Source organism: Anopheles gambiae, chromosome 2, assembly GCF_943734735.2.
Source record: "Anopheles gambiae chromosome 2, idAnoGambNW_F1_1, whole genome shotgun sequence".
Classification (NCBI taxonomy): Eukaryota; Metazoa; Arthropoda; class Insecta; order Diptera; family Culicidae; genus Anopheles; species Anopheles gambiae.
This window is the reverse complement of record NC_064601.1, coordinates 102,185,885-102,204,330: the sequence shown is the minus strand read 5'-3', so window position 1 is coordinate 102,204,330 and position 18,446 is coordinate 102,185,885. Positions and strand designations below refer to the sequence as shown.

The window sequence follows — 18,446 nt, the reverse complement described above, 5'->3', positions numbered from 1 at the left end:
CTTCGGCGCCCAGCAACGCGCGGAGAACGATGCAGCTCGCGAGCGTGAAAGCTTCGAAGCTCGGTTTCGGGGGATTTGTGCTCTCGCACGATCTCCGGCACGCTCACGCGACCGAGAAAGGGGTTGTCGATCGGGCTTCGTGTAGGCTTTTTGCAACGGCAATCGGGCGGGGAGGGGGGCTTGTGTTGGGGAGTGAGAATTGAGAAGCGAGAAAGAAAAAAACGCAACGAGCCTCGGAACCAGCCGAAGCGGATGGGGTGCAGCTGGCTACATACGCACAGGGTGGTTGTGAAGATCGATTGAATATTGAGGAAATACAAACGACTTAGATGAGCGAACAAACAACATCAAAATTGCTTTGAATTTATTGTAAATGTGTAAGTTTTTCACAACACGTTTGCATTTTATCATGCAAATGATTAACTATTATCCTGTTCTATCCTGTTTTATGCTTATCAATGTCTTTTCTGTACTTTTCATTATGAATTTGTGTTTTTTTATTATTATTTATTTGTTTGATATTGTCTCCTTTTGCTTTTATATGTGTTTTATTATAATTTATATATTTTAGTTTTCTCTTTTGCTTCCCATAACAAGTTATATGTTTTTTTTTTATATTCAGAACAAACTCTGTACTATTTTGTGGTCTTTATTAAGTGTTAATGAACGATTTGTTGTGCTTTACATTTCATTGTTTTTTTTTACTTCTCCAGTATTTATCCATTTGATCAATTTGAATAAAAATCATAAATGAATTATATAAACAAAGACATTGGAATTCAAATTACGACGTAACAATGAATATATTAGTACATAACATAAAAAAATACAAAATATAACATTTAACATATTAAAGTAACAAACTTTAAAATACATCAAATATAAAAAAAAAGATTTGTTACATTCTCCACTGATCATATGGAACCGATACAACAAATGACTTAAAAGATTACAAACAAAAATTGCTTCAAGATAAGTTAATGAAAATAAATGAGAACAAAGTAAAGAAGGTAAAAATATAGCTATCGATCAATATTCCATATTCGTAATGTTGTTCACGACCGCACTAATTCAATAAAAAAAACACACTTTCAAACAGCAACAACTACTTCCTTAAATGTATCACCATCTGCCATCACTGCGCTGCGCAGTGCAGCGTATGCAAATCGCACCAATCTCCTAATTCAATCATGACCTTTCCTCACCATCCTTCTTGGGGCGTCCTTTTAAGGTTTCGGTTTGCTCGAAGGCAACCCCACCAAAGTCGTCGCGAGAGATAAAGCGCTGTTCGTTAAATCATCACTTCGGAACCGTAGCCGGGGCAGAAGCCGCTCTCATGATCTCATCCTAAAACGAACGGCTTAAAGGTAGCTTGCGAGGAACTGATCCAAATTTAAACAATCCATCGTGCATGCGCGGCTAACAATCGATGCACCAGTTTGGTCGATGGTCCAAACTAACGCGCCCGTGTTAATTTCCTGCTCCCACGGAACCCGGTGCGATGACGCACCGGTTTTTCGCACGGCGACAACCTTCCAAACATAGGCAAAATGGTGAAACAGAAAACGGTGCTAACGTGTGGTGCCACAAAACCTTGTGAGCTCGGTTGGCCACTCGCCAGCCCGGCTTCTGGCAGCTCGGGCACAAGGAACACGCTGGCAATAAAAGGGGAAAGGTTAGAAGCCTCTCAAGTGGATGCGGCGTACGCTGAACAAGTCAAACAAGTCTGCAGCTGGAACTGCATTTCGCAAATGGAACAGGCCGCGAGAGAGCGAAACGGCTTGCGTAGGGGAAAAAAAGAGGTGAGATCGGCGTGTCAACATGAGCCCCAAAGCCACCCGAAAGCTCACGCTCAAAAGCTCTCCGTTCCGATCTCGTCGAGTCGTCGGCGGCGGCCACACTACACACGGCCAGCAATGCGCCAATGCTCGGCCATTCTTCTTCCAGCTGACGCGTGACGAACGTAAACTGACCATAAAGTGGGAAAGAAAGCCCCCTGGTGTTGGTGATCTGGAAGATCTTTCTCTTTCGGCTGTGATGGACCTTCTTTCCTTATTTTCCCCTCTCACATCCGAGAACCTTCAATTCACCCCCTTTTCCTGCCATGCGCACGGAACCCGTCAATGCGCAACATGGTTGCGCGGAGCGGCGGCGCACTGTTTATGGATGTTTTTTCCCATCTCCTTCTCTTCCTTGCACGCTTCTTGCCGGTTGGTTGTGCTTAATTTATGCCAGAACATGATTATTACAGCGTGGCGAGACGCAGGAAGTAACCGTGTGTGTGTGTCTGCGGTTCAAGCAACGCGCTCGGAATGGTTACTCGTGCTGTCCGACAGTTGGCAGCAGTTTTGGGAGTTTTTGTGAGCTATCTGTCTCTTGATACACCGAACATCGTGCACGGAGCGGCTGTGCCTGGGAACCAGGCCCGGTGCTGTGTGCGTCGGATATTAAATCATTTTTTCAAAGGTAATGACCGCCGAGTTTTCGGTCTTTCTCCGAGTTTTGTTGCCATTTTTTTTGTCTGTGACCGAGGCGCGAGAGTGACACTTTCGTTGGGTTCAAAATTCTAGTTCTGGGTTTTTGCATTATATATTCTGGGTTTTGATATTATATTTGGCTGCTTTAGAGCGATGATAGAAATGGATTTATGCAACTGTACAATACAACTATAATTAGTGAGCTCACTCATTCTCACTCACTAAGCAGTGAGAAGTGCAAAAACAGGTTCATTGAGCTATGGAATTGAGTACTTTTTGGGGGGAAAATTTCAATAAAAATATTCACGAATTTTTAGCCACATCTTTCAGCTATCAAATGGTTTAGGGACTTACTCCTACAAGCCCAAATAGGCATAGATTTTCATAAGAATTTCGTTAAAAAAAACGGCATAAATGGGCATTTTTTATAACAGTCGTTGCTGCTAAATTTTGGTTCTAAGTCATTAATTGTTGAAAATGCGCATCAGTTTTTGATTTTAACGTACCTGTTCCTGTCAGTAAGTCAAAAGATTTTGACTATTGTTGGAATTATGATACTTTTTTCAAGGTGTTGTTTTACTTTAGATAATTTTTGACAACCGTGATTTTACATTACAAAACACTACAAAAACCGTTTAAGTTAATTGAAATAAAAACAACTAATGAAACTAAATAAATATTTGAAACATTGTTTACACCTGAAAATACAAGCCAACTTTTTTCGCTCTATTAAAACATCCAAAAATTTATCTTAATTTCGCCTAAATTGTTAAATAATTTTTAAATTCAATTAAATTGTTAATTACTTAACATAAATTGAACAGTTTTGAAGTACACAGTTGCATACTTCTTCTTCTTTGGCATAACAACCGTTGTCGGTCAAGGCCTGCCTGTACCCACTAGTGAGAAGTGGGCTTGGCTTTCAGTGACTTATTGATTACCCATAGCAGAATAGTCAGTCCTACTTATGGCGGCACGGTCCATTTGGGGCTTGAACCCATGACGGGCATGTTATTAAGTCGTACGAGTTGACGACTGTACCACTAGACCGGCCCAATCATTGCATACAGAAGGTTACATTTTGCACAAAACATTTGATATTTGACTTGCAGTCCAAAAATTTATGCCTTGGTGGCGAAAATTGTGACACACTGTCGAAAATTGACGTCATAGATACAAACGACTGTAAAATCCCATTACAATCCAGTTTGAACGAAAATAATCATGTGTTTCTATAGGGAAATAAATTCTTACTAACCAATCGTAAAGCTTTTACAAGATTTTACGAAAGCAACTCCACTATCAACTTACCTCCAATGAGGTCTCAGTTCAGCTTGATCCTGCATATTGAAATTAATTAAAATTCAGCTCGCTAAAACAATGTCTTACACAATTCAGACTACAACCTTCATCAAACGGAAGTTCATTGAAGTAGTTAAGCTTCCCTATACCCTCATGCAACATTTCAACCACTTTGCCGAGTTAGCTAAAGCGCACCCGATAGAAAAGGCTCAATGAACTACGCCCAACTATGCTGGTGAAAATAATGCCCGTTGCCAAATAACCTTGTTAGATATTTCCCTGTGCACATCTACCGGCCCGCACATTTGCGACATCTTTAGCACTTCCGACCCGAGCAACGTGCGCACACAGGTGCGCACACCCTATACATTGCGCGCAAATGGCACCGGCACACTTTAACATACGCGCGCACGGTCCCCCTTTTTGGCTAATTAATTGCTTCATCGCTAGTAGTGTGAATTGTATTCATTCTTCTCGGGTTTCACTATGCGGTCGAACGCTAAAATCGAACCACCAATTTGTTCCAATTAGCTCGCGCCGTCCCCAAAGGATCGGTGCCCCCTGGAAACGATGCGGCATCGTTTTTTTTTTTGCCCGCCCGGCCCGCCACATACATCATAATTTTCCACCGTACAGTAATGTGCACCGATGTAACGGCGATGCTCCCAATAATGCCGTACGTGCAGCAAGAAACGATCGATGCACTCCACGCGTTCCACACTCCCGAATGCACTGCACTCGGGCGGTAAGTATTTCATAAATTTTAATTGCACATTTAATACCTGCGCCCTCGGTGCGTTGGCGGGCTTTGGGGTGTGCATCGTCAGCTAATGGTGGATGCTAGGGGTTTTTCTTTTTCTTTGCTCCATCTCTTTCTCTCTCTCTCTCCGCGGGCATGTATGAACGATTGCGTCCAAAGGTAAATACACCGGCAACATAGGGCGGAATGCATTATGCGTGGGTATCGGTCGGTCGAGAACGTAGCGAAACGATGGGGTGAACGAATGGGTGTAAAAGCCGTGGAAAATGCATTGATCTATGCATTACAGCAAACCGCTCGTGGTCGGTGCCGGCAAAGCGGGACGCTACCAATCAAGAACGCATACATTGCATCGATTGGCTTTGTTTTGGAAGGGAGAAAGCTTGTGCTTAAAATCTAAACGATTTTCTCATGAGTTATTCATCGAGTTAGTTTTTTTTGTCTAGTACAAAGGGCTCAAAGTATTCTTACAGGAATATTTAATAAAAAAAACCCCAACACACTTCATTAAACTCTGTAACAGTATTGTGTAATAGAGAGGTCAGAATATTAAACGTACTAACTGTATAGCATAGCTTCATTATAAAGGAAAGCTAGTCAGCTTTCCCTCAAGTTACAATTCTTTAAAATTAAGCAACCAACATCAATTAATGAAATTTTCTAATATGAATCACTTTGAACGGTTCAATTCTATCTACATCAAATTACCTATCAAAACCTTTAAACAAAAAATGCCGTTTTCTAGATAAGGGAAAGCTTTTCAAAAGCATGACTACGAGCTTAACTGTTTAAACAATTTATGTATGAACTTTTATTTATTTTTCATTCACGCATGGCATTTTCGGGATTAAAGATAGATAGGACTTCTGGCATTTATAAGCACATTAGCACACTTAAATGGTTTTTTGTTGAAAAATTAACCTTGCCACGTTTCTAGCAGTGTCATCCTCATCATTAAGCTTGTAAACCTTTATGAAGGTCAATTTTGTACCTTTTTCTGTTTTTTTTTTTGCTTACAATCGATATCGGTTTACTTCTTTTTCGCTGTTACAATCACCCTACACACCTATTACAAGCACTAAAAACGTGTGTGGGTATATTACCTTCAACTTTAATCACCTCCCACCTGCCTAATGGGGTATAGACGATATAGGCTCAACCCGACGTGCCCCAAGCCCCATAGGTCGATTGAATGGGGCGCGGGTGGGCGTGATTTATTAATTTCCAAAGTGTACCTAATCGTATCAAAATACATTCAATCGCTCTTCCGCCCATCCGCAAAAAGAAACCTTCCAAAGCAGGATCGTTGAACAATTTTGCACATATGTTTATGCATGTTTGTGTGTGTGTGTTTGTGAGTAATAGATCTCCATCTAGAAGGGTACTGGGGTTGTGTGTGTTTTCCTTTTTTCTTCTCTACAATTTACTCTTTCGCCACGGAACCTTATGCGATCGGCATTCTCGTCTCGTGTTGCAGCTCAACCGTGAGGCAAAAGGCTCGCAAATGGCAAGACCGCATCTTGCGCTTCTTCACCGTGACTCGAGCAAAACAGAGGGAGGTAGTGAGGGGAAAGGGAAGGGCAGCAAGCAAGCGAAAGAAGATGAACAACACGAACGCGAACGCTCATCCCGTTCCCCCTGCCATCGATCGCCAACGAAACGCCAACAGAGAGCCGGTAACGTTCTACGTCAACAGCACCACCGCGGCGAAGTGCAGCGCAACGTAATGAAACCGAGCAATATGAAATTATACGGCTCGAGCACAGGGCAGCAAAGGAGGAGGTAGAGCTGGGGAGCTGGGGCAGGGCGGAACAAAAAACGGAGAACAAACCAAGCGGACCGAAACCACCGCGACGGCCCGAACCACAACGACCTCGCGTCTGAGGCTGCGAGGCCTGCGAGAGACTGCCTTAATGGCCACGTGCGTAAGCAAGCGACGAAAAATCGAACATCGATACCGCCTTCCGCTTCCTCCGTCAACGGAACGTCCACCGAAAAGGTCAAAAACATTCTCCGGCAACTTCCTAAAGCTGTGCGCGATGCGCTTCGGGGAGGGAAATTCCCTATTTGAGAGATTTAATACTTCTGCGGGAGAACCGTTAACGATGTGTGTGCGTGTGTGCATTTTTTTTTAAATAATAAAATAAACCACCCTCGTAACAGAACGTAATAATAGAACTCAAAGGTATCAATCGAGACTTGTTCACCGTTTCGAACCGTTCAGGACCATTTCCCTGTAACTTAAACCATTCCCCGTTAAAATAACGATCATTTTCCATCAATTTTCACTTCCGACTAAGGGTGAAGGAAAAGCTTTCGAAAGGAAACTCCCAGCACCCATAACCAAAAAAAAAAAACTTACACAAACCTTCAACACCGTTGTGCAATAATTTATTTCCTCTTATAAATCAACCAGCCTTTTAGAGGCGCGCCATCCTCTACCGTGAGTTTGCTTGCAACGCCTGCATGTGCCCAACTCTGCGGGCTATGGTTTGACACTCTGAAGAAGCTATATAGCTGTAAGGAAGAATTATGCACACTGCAAAAACCATAAAATATGTGGATAACAGCCATTAGGACTGTAGCATGTGGGGAAAGTTGCTTTTCAGTTGACATATGAGAATTCTACCTTTATTTTCTAGGGGAAAAAGCACACACACACACAAGTATATTTTCGCTCTAGAAAAACTTGTAACAAATATAATGTGAATATTTAATAGTTTTTTATTATTATTATTAATTTTAAAGGCTTTAGTGTACACTTTAGAAATTTTAAACGAAGTTTGCCTAATAAATCAATCCTGGCCAGTCTGTCAACCCCTGCAACACAGCTAATATCGCCTCGAACGTCGACTTTCCGCTTAAGCGCCCGAATGTATGCAGTGCGAATGCACGTGTGCTTAAGGCACTGTGGGAATGAAGGGCATATTGTAAAATCGATGTGAAAAAACAATTTTAATGTAAAAGAAAACCGAATAAAGAAAAAAAATCTATGTATAAGTCAAGAAATTCAGTCTATTGTTTTTATGTTTTTTTTTCTAGCTTAACGTCGATGTATGCATTAGTCTCAGCCTAACCTTCAACACCTAATTGTAGAAAAAATAATAAATTTCCTTTATTTATTTCTTTGCCAGAAATGTCTCCTTAAATGACATGAAACAAGTAAATTGAAAATTCACAATCCATCAATCAATTTATAATCACATATTTTCCAATAAATTGCTTCAAAAACGCTTAATTAGGCAATTAAATGCAGACCAGCAGTTTGATAAGCTCCCAAACAAAACCCAACAATTCATGTGTAAGATTGCTCTATCCCAGACCCAAACCGGTCCCGAAACGCCGGACACAAGCAGAGCGCTTCAAACGCCCAAGCAACAGAGCTAATTGTAATAACCTTGTACGAACGATTAGCTAAAACGCCCTCATCCTTTACGCCCTTTTGTAAAACATCATCCCTCCATGAGCCCGCCACCAACGCAAGCTACAAACGTGCACTGGCACTGCAATTAGGAACTGCATACGAACCACCTCATCGGAAGGACAAACAACACACACACACAAAAACGTCCTCCCTGTACCGGTGCTTTGCTACACACCCATGATAAATGGGATCGCCTTAACAATGAGCAAAAACGATAAATTATGCTTACGATCGTAATTGTTTCTGTTGTCACCGTGCGAACCCGAACAACAGCAACACCAGGAACGGTATAGAAAACAAAAAAGTAACAACTACAGCAGCAGTGACACCAAAACAAAAAAAACAATCACCCTCCGTGTGCCGGAAGGACACAGTCTTTCAGAAGTTCTGGCTTGGTGGGGATCCAGAAAAGGCGCCCGGAGTGTGAAAAGCAGGGAACCGGAACATAGTAGCAGAGGCAGCAGCACAACAAACGAACGAACGACAGTTTGTCCCCGGGTTGGGGGGGGGGGGGGGGTACCCCGTTGGGCAAAATTAGACCATCGAGGCCACTATCGCACCTTACCTATCTTTCGCCTCTTTATGGTAGCATAATTAACAGTAGCATGCTAGTTTGCTTATCAGTTAATTGTTTGTTACTGCTTTTGTCAATACCACACGAGTGTGTATGTGTGTGTGTGTGGATGAGCAAATTGCTTTCCCACCTCCGGTGGTAATGTCGTGCAATAGATTGTGCTTCTATTTCCGATGAATTTGAAAAAAAAACCCTTTCACTTTTTAGAACTATTTGGCATGAAACAATTAATAACGATGCTCTTTTCATGAACCATTTTCTGTTATAATTCCTACCAGATATCGCTTAAGAAGAAGAGTACTAAACTTCTGTACGCTAGCCGGGAGCTTCCAGTAGCATCCTCCCACTGGCGGTACGGTGCTAAGTGGTCACCTTTGCAGCAGCTATGAATTGCGTCAATATAATCGGCAAACATGTACTACCGGCTCCGAGGCCCTAGTGCTCTCGAAGACTCGCTGTCGACGAGACACTGCGCAAAGAAGTGCATTACGTAAGCGGCCACCGATATCGGGCCGCCCGTGTAGAGTAAATATGCTTTCCGAACTAGAGCTTAAAGCGTTTGCAATCTGTAACACCCCCTAAAAACCAAACAACAGATTTACTTGAGCCACAACGTGGAGTTTGCGGAGCAAAGATACGGTCTTTTTTTTTAATTGTTGTAGTACATCGACATTTGGATTTTTTGGTTCATTAGATATTTATTGATGAATTGTATCACTTTATGAGTTCAATTATATAAATACAACCCCTACAATGTTTGTAATATTTCAATGACAACCCTATCCTAACAACTACCTCCTCAATCAGCCAACCCACTTGAGGAGCTTTTGCAACAACAACAAAAAACTGCATTTAGACATCGCGCAAGATGCATCTCGCGAGCAAACGGCTCACAATCGCTCACAATCCCCATTGACTACTCGCTCACTCTCGCGCTCGCTCGCTCGCTCGCAAAAATCACCTTTTTAGCGGGAGCAGATTTCAAAACCAGTTGAAACTAACACAGCGGTACGGCGCGAGCGGACAAAAGAAATAAATAAAAAAAAACAACCATGTGCGCGATGGCACACCGGCGCCATTAGCTTATCAGCGCACCGGTTCCGCGTAATCAGTTCGTGTCGGTCAGCCGAAGCGTGCGGTTCAGCATTGCGCGACACTAGTCGACTCGGTGTACACTACCAAGTGAGAAAGTCCCCTCCGCTGTGTCTATTTCCAGTTTGTGAGCGTGAATGTGTGTTTGTGCATAGAAAGGTTCGTTGTGAGAGAAGAAAGATCCCCACTTGCTGGGGAGACTCGTGGGGTTTTTTTTTTTTTCGTTACAAATTACAGTCCAAAGAGCGACTCAAGGTTTAGTACACCCAACCTCACTTTCAGCCCATTTCCCATAACGCTCAGCTTGTACGCGGGAGCGTTACAGAGGCGTAACGCTCTGTTTGTCTGCTGAAAGAGCAGTGATCACGCGAAGCGCGAAGAAAGCAATGTTCAGAAAACTGGATGAATAAAAAACAACCTCCCAACACATCGCACTAAAGTAACTGATCGTTATCTTGATCCCTTTGCTTTTCCCTTACCACCCAGCCAGCTTCTCGTTTCTGTGTGTGTGTGTGTGTGTGTGTGTCTTTACGATGTCTTGCTTAGCGGCTTATCAAGATATTCATTCCACTCAGGCCGCGCGGCTCGACGGCCGCCCGGCTGCCCTTCCGTAGGATCGCGCGCACGTTTTAAGTGGCTTAAGTGGCCATCTCCGCCATCACGGCCATCACGGCCGACGGTAGTTAGGTACGCCTACGACGCTGCCGTGGCGGGGGATCAGAATTTGGTTCGGATTGTGCACTGCCGGTCGAGTGCGCCGAGTGTCAGTAGTGTGAACGATTACTTGAAGCAGTACGTACGATCGAAACTACTACCCCTAAAGCGCAGGTAGATTTGTGTGCCATATCTTAAGCTTCTATTACTTCCGCACTAAAACTCCGCAACTACTCCGTTATCAAGCGCCCTACTGTGTGACAAAGTGCTCCAGAATAAAAGTGCTACAACGCGTATGGTCAAGTGGCAAAGGGAGATAGAAGTGGATTTGTACTGGAAACCTAGATCGACGTGTGCCCTCAACTATCGGCAGTAATGCGACTGTGAAGTGTGTCCGTGTTTTGTGTGCAGAATTTCATCGCTTTCTTCGCGCGCTTTAGATCATTTTCGAAGCGGATTTCGGTAAAAATTCTACATAAAATAACCATTTGTGTGAAAAATGTATGCCGGTGTGCGTTAATGTGCCTTCCCTTGAGATGATAAAGCCCTTAAAATCGCCTCCCCGCAAATACCAGCGCAGTAGTGTGAATGGCATAATTCACGAAGCGAACGGCAGCCCACGAAATCTTCGCCGCATTTGTGATTTATGTTCATCAGCAAAATCCATTAAGCTGGAAAGTGTATCAAGTGCTCTCTTTTTTTTTTTTTGGCATATCGCTCGTGAAATAATCTGCACAAAACGGAACGGATATTCCTGGTGGAAGTTCTACCATTCCACTGCAAACATAACAAGCGCCAGCTACTAAAGGATTAATAAATATTCTTGCTCTTTACGTTTGGTGGCTGCACAGTGAAGTGTGTGAGTGTTCTAGTGTGGAAAGATCGGTTTTTTTCCAACAAGTGCTTTGGGTATCGGCAAACGCTTTAGATTTGTTCCGAAATCGTTCCAAAAAGAAAGCAAATCGTTCGGCAAAGCACACATCCATCTGTGCCACTTCCTTACCGGCGCGAGACCGGGTCCGAAGGTGTGGAGAGTTTGCTGCAAATTGCATTCTAATGGGAAAGAATATTTAAAATTCCAATATGTAAAACATTCATCCAGTCCTCAGCCATCGGGGCATTCAATTTCCTACCCCATTCCTGTCTGCTCTTGCTAGAGGTGAAAACTAAACAGAAATGAAATGTATTTTTCAACTCTTATTTCAAATTTTCACACACTTGGCTAAAACTTTCTGTGTGTGTGTGATCGGTTTTCCTTTCTTTGCGGCATTTTTTTTTTCTCCTGTGTGCCATTTTCTATCCCGAACCGTTCAGCAAATTGCGGCATGCAAATTTTGCGATCGACCCTACTGGTGGTGCATTTTAAAATTCTGCATAAGCAACGGGGCCTCCTACAGCCGCGTGCCCAATCGGGTGGAAAAATTCTAAATGGGTTTTCAACGTTCTTTTGCGAATGCCTCCTCCCCGCTGTGATGGGCTGCTAATGGGGAAGACGGATTGGTAACGGCGGGAGGGTGGAAGCCAAACCGTTTTCCGAAAGGATGATTTCTAACGAAACCACATCCTTGTGCTAGCACTGCAATGTACTATTAATGTGTGGGTAATGGTGGGTGTCTGAGTTTGTTGGGACAAAAGAAACAAAACGAAAACGGGGAGAGGGAGCAAAATCGTTTAGCATTTTCGACAGCTTTGGATAGTTTTCTCATTTAAACCGGCCTGCAGGGACGACTGTAGCTTGCATTGCCATATGTAGAATCTATTATAATTGTATCAGTTGATTGATCATTTGCGGGAAAGTGGATGGGTCAAGCAATTTTAACTATATTTTAACACCCACTATTAAAAATACGATGCAGGAAGAGTTAGAAACTAGGCAGCACGACGTAAAGGACGACAGCATGAGATTATAACAAATTTATCACTCAAATGCGTAATTGTAGTAGACAGCGTAATTCACACGTCCACTATTGGGACTAGTGCAAGGGATTGAATTTACGCGTAATAAAGAATTTGGGACAATTTACAGCAAAGTGATTTGTTTGTTGACATGATCTTTGGTAGATTTTGGAGCTTCGTTCAAAACAAAAACATTAAACCACCGAACCCTCATCTTCCAAGACGATATCATATGAGAATTAAATTTTTAGTAACATTTTTGGTATAACTTTATTACTAAAGTAATAAAGCAATTATTCAAAATATATCGTTACAAATAACGTACATTTCTTCCTAAAAGCACTAAAATGTCCCAAGAATGAGATATCTACACGATCGCATCAAGAATAGACCATACATACAGACGTGTTAAATTTTGCAATAGTTACCAAGAGTCGGACTGATTGAATACAACTCTCTCTCTCTCTCTCTCTCTCTCTCTCTCTCTCTCTCTCTCTTTCTCTCTCTCTCTTTCTCTCTCTCTCTCTTTCTCTCTCTCTCTCTCTCTCTCGCTCTCTCTCTTTCTCTCTCTCTCTCTCTGATATCAAAGAATGAATTAGTTTCCATCTTTCTGATGACTCACTGCCCTATTTTTGGGAAGAATACATCAAACAGAACATTCATGAACTTACTTTCCAACAACGATTTTAAGATAACTTTGAGTAATATTGAAGTAAAGCACGGGCAATTGTTAGGTTCTAATTACTCAACCAATTTGACAAACCTAGAAATGGATGATATTTTATTATTACCTTTAAAAAAAGCTTAACAAGAACGTATTTTTGTGGTACATAATATCCAATTATTAGAATTTTGGTGGCCGTAAGTAACTGTACCATGAATTTAATGATTGATAAGCTTTTGGAATTGGACTTGCTCTGCCCTAGTCCGAGTGTATGTGAATTTACAACTTGTTCATAGCCTATCAATTGTGCTCTTCAACAAATGAGTGACTTTGTTATTCTTGCTACCGTTTTTTTCTACCTGGCCTGCAAGTTTTCATCCACCTGTCCTGTCATCCACCTGGCTCAAAACCTGTACGACCAACAGATACAGACTGCTCCACGGAGAATACGTTCGGTTGTTTCGATTCACGCCTCAGCGTTCAAACAAAAAGCGGCTCGAAACATCTGTCGCGTGAGTAGCAAACGCTGAAACAAAACAGCAACAAGAACAACAACAACCCGATCTTATCTTCCACCCACCGGGCCCACAGAGCCGTTGTTTTACTTTCGTCCGATTGCAATCAACTGCGATCGGTTCCTGGTTGTGGTTGCTCATTTTCGTCACGGGATCACACCCTTACCGTGACCTTAATAAAAGTGTGGCATACAAACCCGATCGAACCGGTCAATACTGGTTGGCTGCTTGCGGACAAAAAGGGAGAGCCATATTTTTCAAGCTTAAATCACGAGATGCTTGCACTACCCATGGTGAGATACAACAAAAATCCCAAATACCGCGTCTCCACGGGTTATAGCTTCCCCGTCGGTCGCCGAAGTGTGGATGACGCAAAGCGGTGCACATTCGCTACACGCGTGTTGTTTGATTTGCTGCACGCTTCGTTGGTTAGCAAATTTGATTTAAATTGCTTTCATTTCTACACACGGCCACCTATGCGGCTTTTGTGTTGCATTTCCGGCTACCGAACGAACGAAGCTGCATTCCAGTGTGCTGCCGTAGTGTGTGTCTAAAGCTGTATAGATAATAAAGCAAAAACAGAAGACACAGCTTATCATTGCAGTTCCAATTTTGGAGTGATTTCTTCATTTTGAGATGTCTTAAACACATTGATACGCACGATAGCAGGTGTTGAGCGGTGAAATTGTAATCCAAAAATCAAATCAACCCATTTAAACCCCGCTGGCCGACAACCCGTTTTGCACTGTGCGAATGGATGATAAGCGAACGTCAATTGCAAGCGACTATAAAACAGTGTGTCTATGTTTCAATCAAACCGCGAAACGAAAACACGAAATGTGACGACAAAGAGTAAGAGCAAGATCGGTTACTAACCCTAACGATACTGCCGTGTGGTCAGTTAGAGGCAGCCGACCGAAGAATAGATTATGCTTGAACTGTTTGTTACGGTGCAAACCTTCAGAAGGTCGTCCATCGATAAGATAGTACCCCGGTGTCAGTGATTGCGCTGATCATGATGGTGCAGTATCAAACGGACCAAATAAAACCAAACAAAACCTCCCAAAACCCCCAAAAACGAACACTTGGAGGTCGGGTCCGCACACGCGTGCGATATCTTACAGGTATTGTTAAGCGTAGAAACATGATTGATGAGAGAGGACGTCTTCTGAACAGTGCAGTCGCTGTCACTGTCCTGGGTCCGCGGCTTACAGATATTTTGCTTACTTCGCTCGAGCCATTTTATTGGAGCTCCAAACTAACCTGATACGGAATGTTCATTCAGTCCGCACTAGGAAACCGTGAGCACAACAACAACCAGGCGCAAATAATAATTGACCAATTTATTTCAATTTCGCAAACCACCGGTCGTTGTGATAACGGCCGTGGATAAAGATTGTGTCCGAGTAGTTGCAGATTGTGTGTGCGTATGTTTTTTTGCAAAATGATGCCGTGCTATCGGTGGACTCCAAAGACACGAACACTTGTTCGAGACGAAGTTTGAGGGTTCTGTTGGAGAAAATGGACATTATGTTTAATCTTTTTAGAGGCTCTAAGAAGCAGTCTCTATTGTATGATGATCTCAGATACAACAGAAGATAACATGATTATAATCGAACGCTCTGTAACAATAGAATTTGAACAACATAGAACTTCGTTAACGACATCTGAAGTACACTACTTTCACTATTCATAATGACACCTTCTAAATCGGACATTTAATTGCTACATGATTGCAGCTTGTTTTACTTGACAAAATGGCCTACTTCAGCGAGTTCTATTCGTGTCCAAAACCACTTACGCTTCACACATCGCTAAAACAAACCAATGTTACTGATGCAGATAGTAATCAGCTGATAAGATGACCCCTCCACAACGAACGCCAACTGCCCGATAGAACTGACCGATGGTCAGACATGTTTGCGTGCTCAGCTTTGGCCTTGCCCGGGGAACGATTTGAAATGCTTTGCAAACCACAAGCTGCTCCTCGGCTACATGCAAATGAACAGATAGGGGAAACGCGGTAACGCTGAAGATGTTCATTCTGCACGAGCTTAACATTCTACCGGAGCTAGCGTCGAGACCACTCTCTGCGCTCCCTGCCCGCGTACACTAATTCGACGCTAAATGGATGACATCCTACAAAACAAACTTTTCCACTTGGCTTTCCAGCCAGCAATGTACATTGCGGCGCGTACATGGCAGCTCCACGGCACGAACCACGGCCCGTGTTCGATAATGCATGAAAATTATTACAGTAAACAACGAACCCCTTTTCCCCGACTGCTCTATCCCGGTCTCTCTTTCTCTCCTGTTTACTGGGGCAGTAATTGTTTACCGAAGATTTTAGTAGCACGGTTCGAACCAGCTTACGAAATCACACGCTTATGTGCACGGAAGGTGGTTGGAGAAGAACTTGCCTCTGCTTGCTACAGCACACTCCACAACACCCAGGGTGAAGGTGAAGGCACCACTCGACGGCAGCGAAAACCACTCGCCGCCTGTTCGCCGCCGTTATTTGAAGCAGCTCAGGCGCACTGTGCTTGTGTTTGTGTTGCGGGGATTATTGAATCAAATAACTTCCTTAAGTAACGGCAATTGACTGAATTAGATAAGAGGATACGGTTACAAACAAAGTCCAAAATGTCCGGTTTTGCAGGTTGAAGAACCGCTAACCGGTGCCCGGGCGAAGCCGGCTCTCAGAATCTCAGGGATCATGTCAATAGACGGGACAACGATGAGAATGTCGATAAAACATCTCGGAGAGGTTTGGTTTAAAATGAAATGAATATGAAATTCTACAGAAATTGAGAAGTTCAAGCTATCCTGGATATTACTTGGAACTTCTTGATCCATCATTTCTGGATGACAACATTTTTGATGTCATATAAGTTATTTTTGAGGTTAGTATGCCAAGATGAGCTGCATCTGAACAGTAGTTTTTTGTCGGTTATATTTTTCATCTCTAATCTCTTAAAGGATTCATGATTTGAAGCATGACAACGGTTTACTTGTTAGGTTTCACACAAAATATACAAGCTTTATAACACAGCATTTCATCGAGATGCATCATTTTGCACATTTAGCTCGAAGTGTAAACTGTTTCAAAAGACTAACCTTCGGTTGCGCCCAAAAACATGTTGGTGTACAAAGTTTCTTGCAAAATAAAACGTTAAAAATAAATAAAATATTCCGTATTCATGTATTTGCGAGCGAAACCTCGACGCAATAGAGCAATATTGTTTTGTTTACTTTGCTGCACGGTACTACCCGTGCAATATTTGACAACTTCAAACAAACAAGCTGGAATTGAGCTAAATGAAAGCTTTACGATTGGGTTCGCTAATGAGTTGTTTTGGTAGTGAGGCGTAAACGTACAAGTTTATTACTGCTTATCATTAGGCAGTAAAAGAACGGCGCTAACAGAGATGGAGAGAACGAGTTGAACTAACGTTTACTTAGGGAGACACATACGCTTTCAAGCAATAATGATTTCAACTTTTGCTTTAATTAATCTGAGCACTAATCTGAGCAAAAACCCCAAAAAATGCACTCACTCCGTCAGATGGTGCTTTTATGTCGCATTGTCTCGTTGCTAATCACTAACGATCGCATCTGCAAATGTTATTCTACGAACTGCAAACAATCGTTCAACTCTCATTAATCGTGATCGCCTAACGAATTCTACATCGCCTTCGCTTTCACCACAAAAAGCAAACAAATAGCCCTTTTTAGGAACAGTTTACTACCAGCCCCAACTTCAAACAAACCTCAATTTAGTTTTACAGCCCCGTGACAAAGCACATGTCCCAGCAGCACCAGTGTAATCAATTTTATCTGCTCGATTATTTCCAATCAGTTAACCGTAACCGTTCTGCGAGGAAGCAGCACCGGTCAAACGGCAGCAAAAACAGAGGTAAAATAGTTTAGCTCCTTATCAAACCTCTTTATCGTTCAGGACGTGTGCAAAGAATGTTTTGTGTTTTACTGCCAGCGCAAGACACAGTGCGGGTTCTGTTTAACCCACGTGACAGTGTGTGTGTATGTGACAGTGACGGTTGGTTTTTCTCGTCCAGCAAACCAGTGTATCCTTTTGCTGTTCACTACTTTAAGGGGAAAGTTCTGAATGCTTTGTGTGTACTTTTTTGCCTAACCGACCAGAATAATGGTCGGTCACATTCCTTACCAGACTTTAGAGTTCCCATACACACCCATTCATTAGAAGCAGCTTTTGTTGTGTGTTGTTGAGTGTCTTTTTTGTCTCTGAGTCGCTGTCTTCTCCTACATCACTTGTGCAACACAGCTCATGCGAACAGCGGCAGAAGTTCAGCAGAAGCGATCGTAATTAATTTTCTGACACTGCCCGTACTTTTACCAGCAGATTTTGCTTTCTTTTTACATCGCAGACAAACGGGCAGAGCTGAAAAGAAAGCATTCCCGCTCTGTTGCTTCCCCGGCCGCATAGCATGAAGTTGGGGTTCCAGTGATAAGAAGATATTCCGCACCCGGTACTTAGCATAAACTACCTGCCAGCCGCCTTAAACCCGTGCACCACAAGTGTAGTGAGTGTGTGTGTGTCTCTAAAAAGCCAACAGGTCGGCAAGTGTGTGCATAAAGTTTGGCCAAGTTTTCACGCGGGCCCACCCCTTGCCCTTAGCCGTGATACGGTACACAAACGCCCGGTGGGTTGCTGTTTCTTGGCTGCACAAACTGGAATCTTGGGCCAGCAAAACAATCACCAAGACGCTCGTGCTCGCCATGCTTGAGTTGATAAAGATGAAAACTTTCTGGTGCTGGTTGGAGATGATGTACGGGACACATAGGAGCGGATTTACAAAGAAACGAGATGGAGATTCAAGGAGATGCCCTTTTTTCATGGAGCTCTGAGAGTTGCTTGGTTCAGCACCTGAAATGAAATGAATTCAATTCTATGCTGCAGTGCTCAGTTTATAATGGAGAAAGTGGGTATGAAGATAAGCTCCCACTACGTAAGGTGATAACTTGTATGTAGGTTTTTGTTGCCGCCTAAAGTTGTTGTGGACTTGTGAAAATCGGAAGTGAAGTGTTAAGACGCTACTTCACTACCAA

At 42.8% G+C, this 18,446-nt stretch overlaps 1 protein-coding gene across 14 annotated transcripts in view; it reads left to right on the top strand.

The window, feature by feature from the left end:
* The first annotated feature begins 9,535 nt into the window (after positions 1-9,535).
* Positions 9,536-18,446, top strand: part of LOC1277107 (axotactin) — a 46,736-nt gene continuing 37,825 nt past the window's right edge. For 7 of the 14 annotated variants that reach the window (XM_061650670.1, XM_061650668.1, XM_061650682.1 and 4 more), the window contains exon 1: positions 9,648-9,788. The gene's annotated coding sequence lies outside the window, so the exon portion shown is untranslated. Of the gene's footprint in view, positions 9,789-10,119; positions 10,746-18,446 lie in introns of those variants that run through there. The other 7 variants (XM_061650669.1, XM_061650683.1, XM_061650678.1 and 4 more) reach the window with 6 other exon arrangements.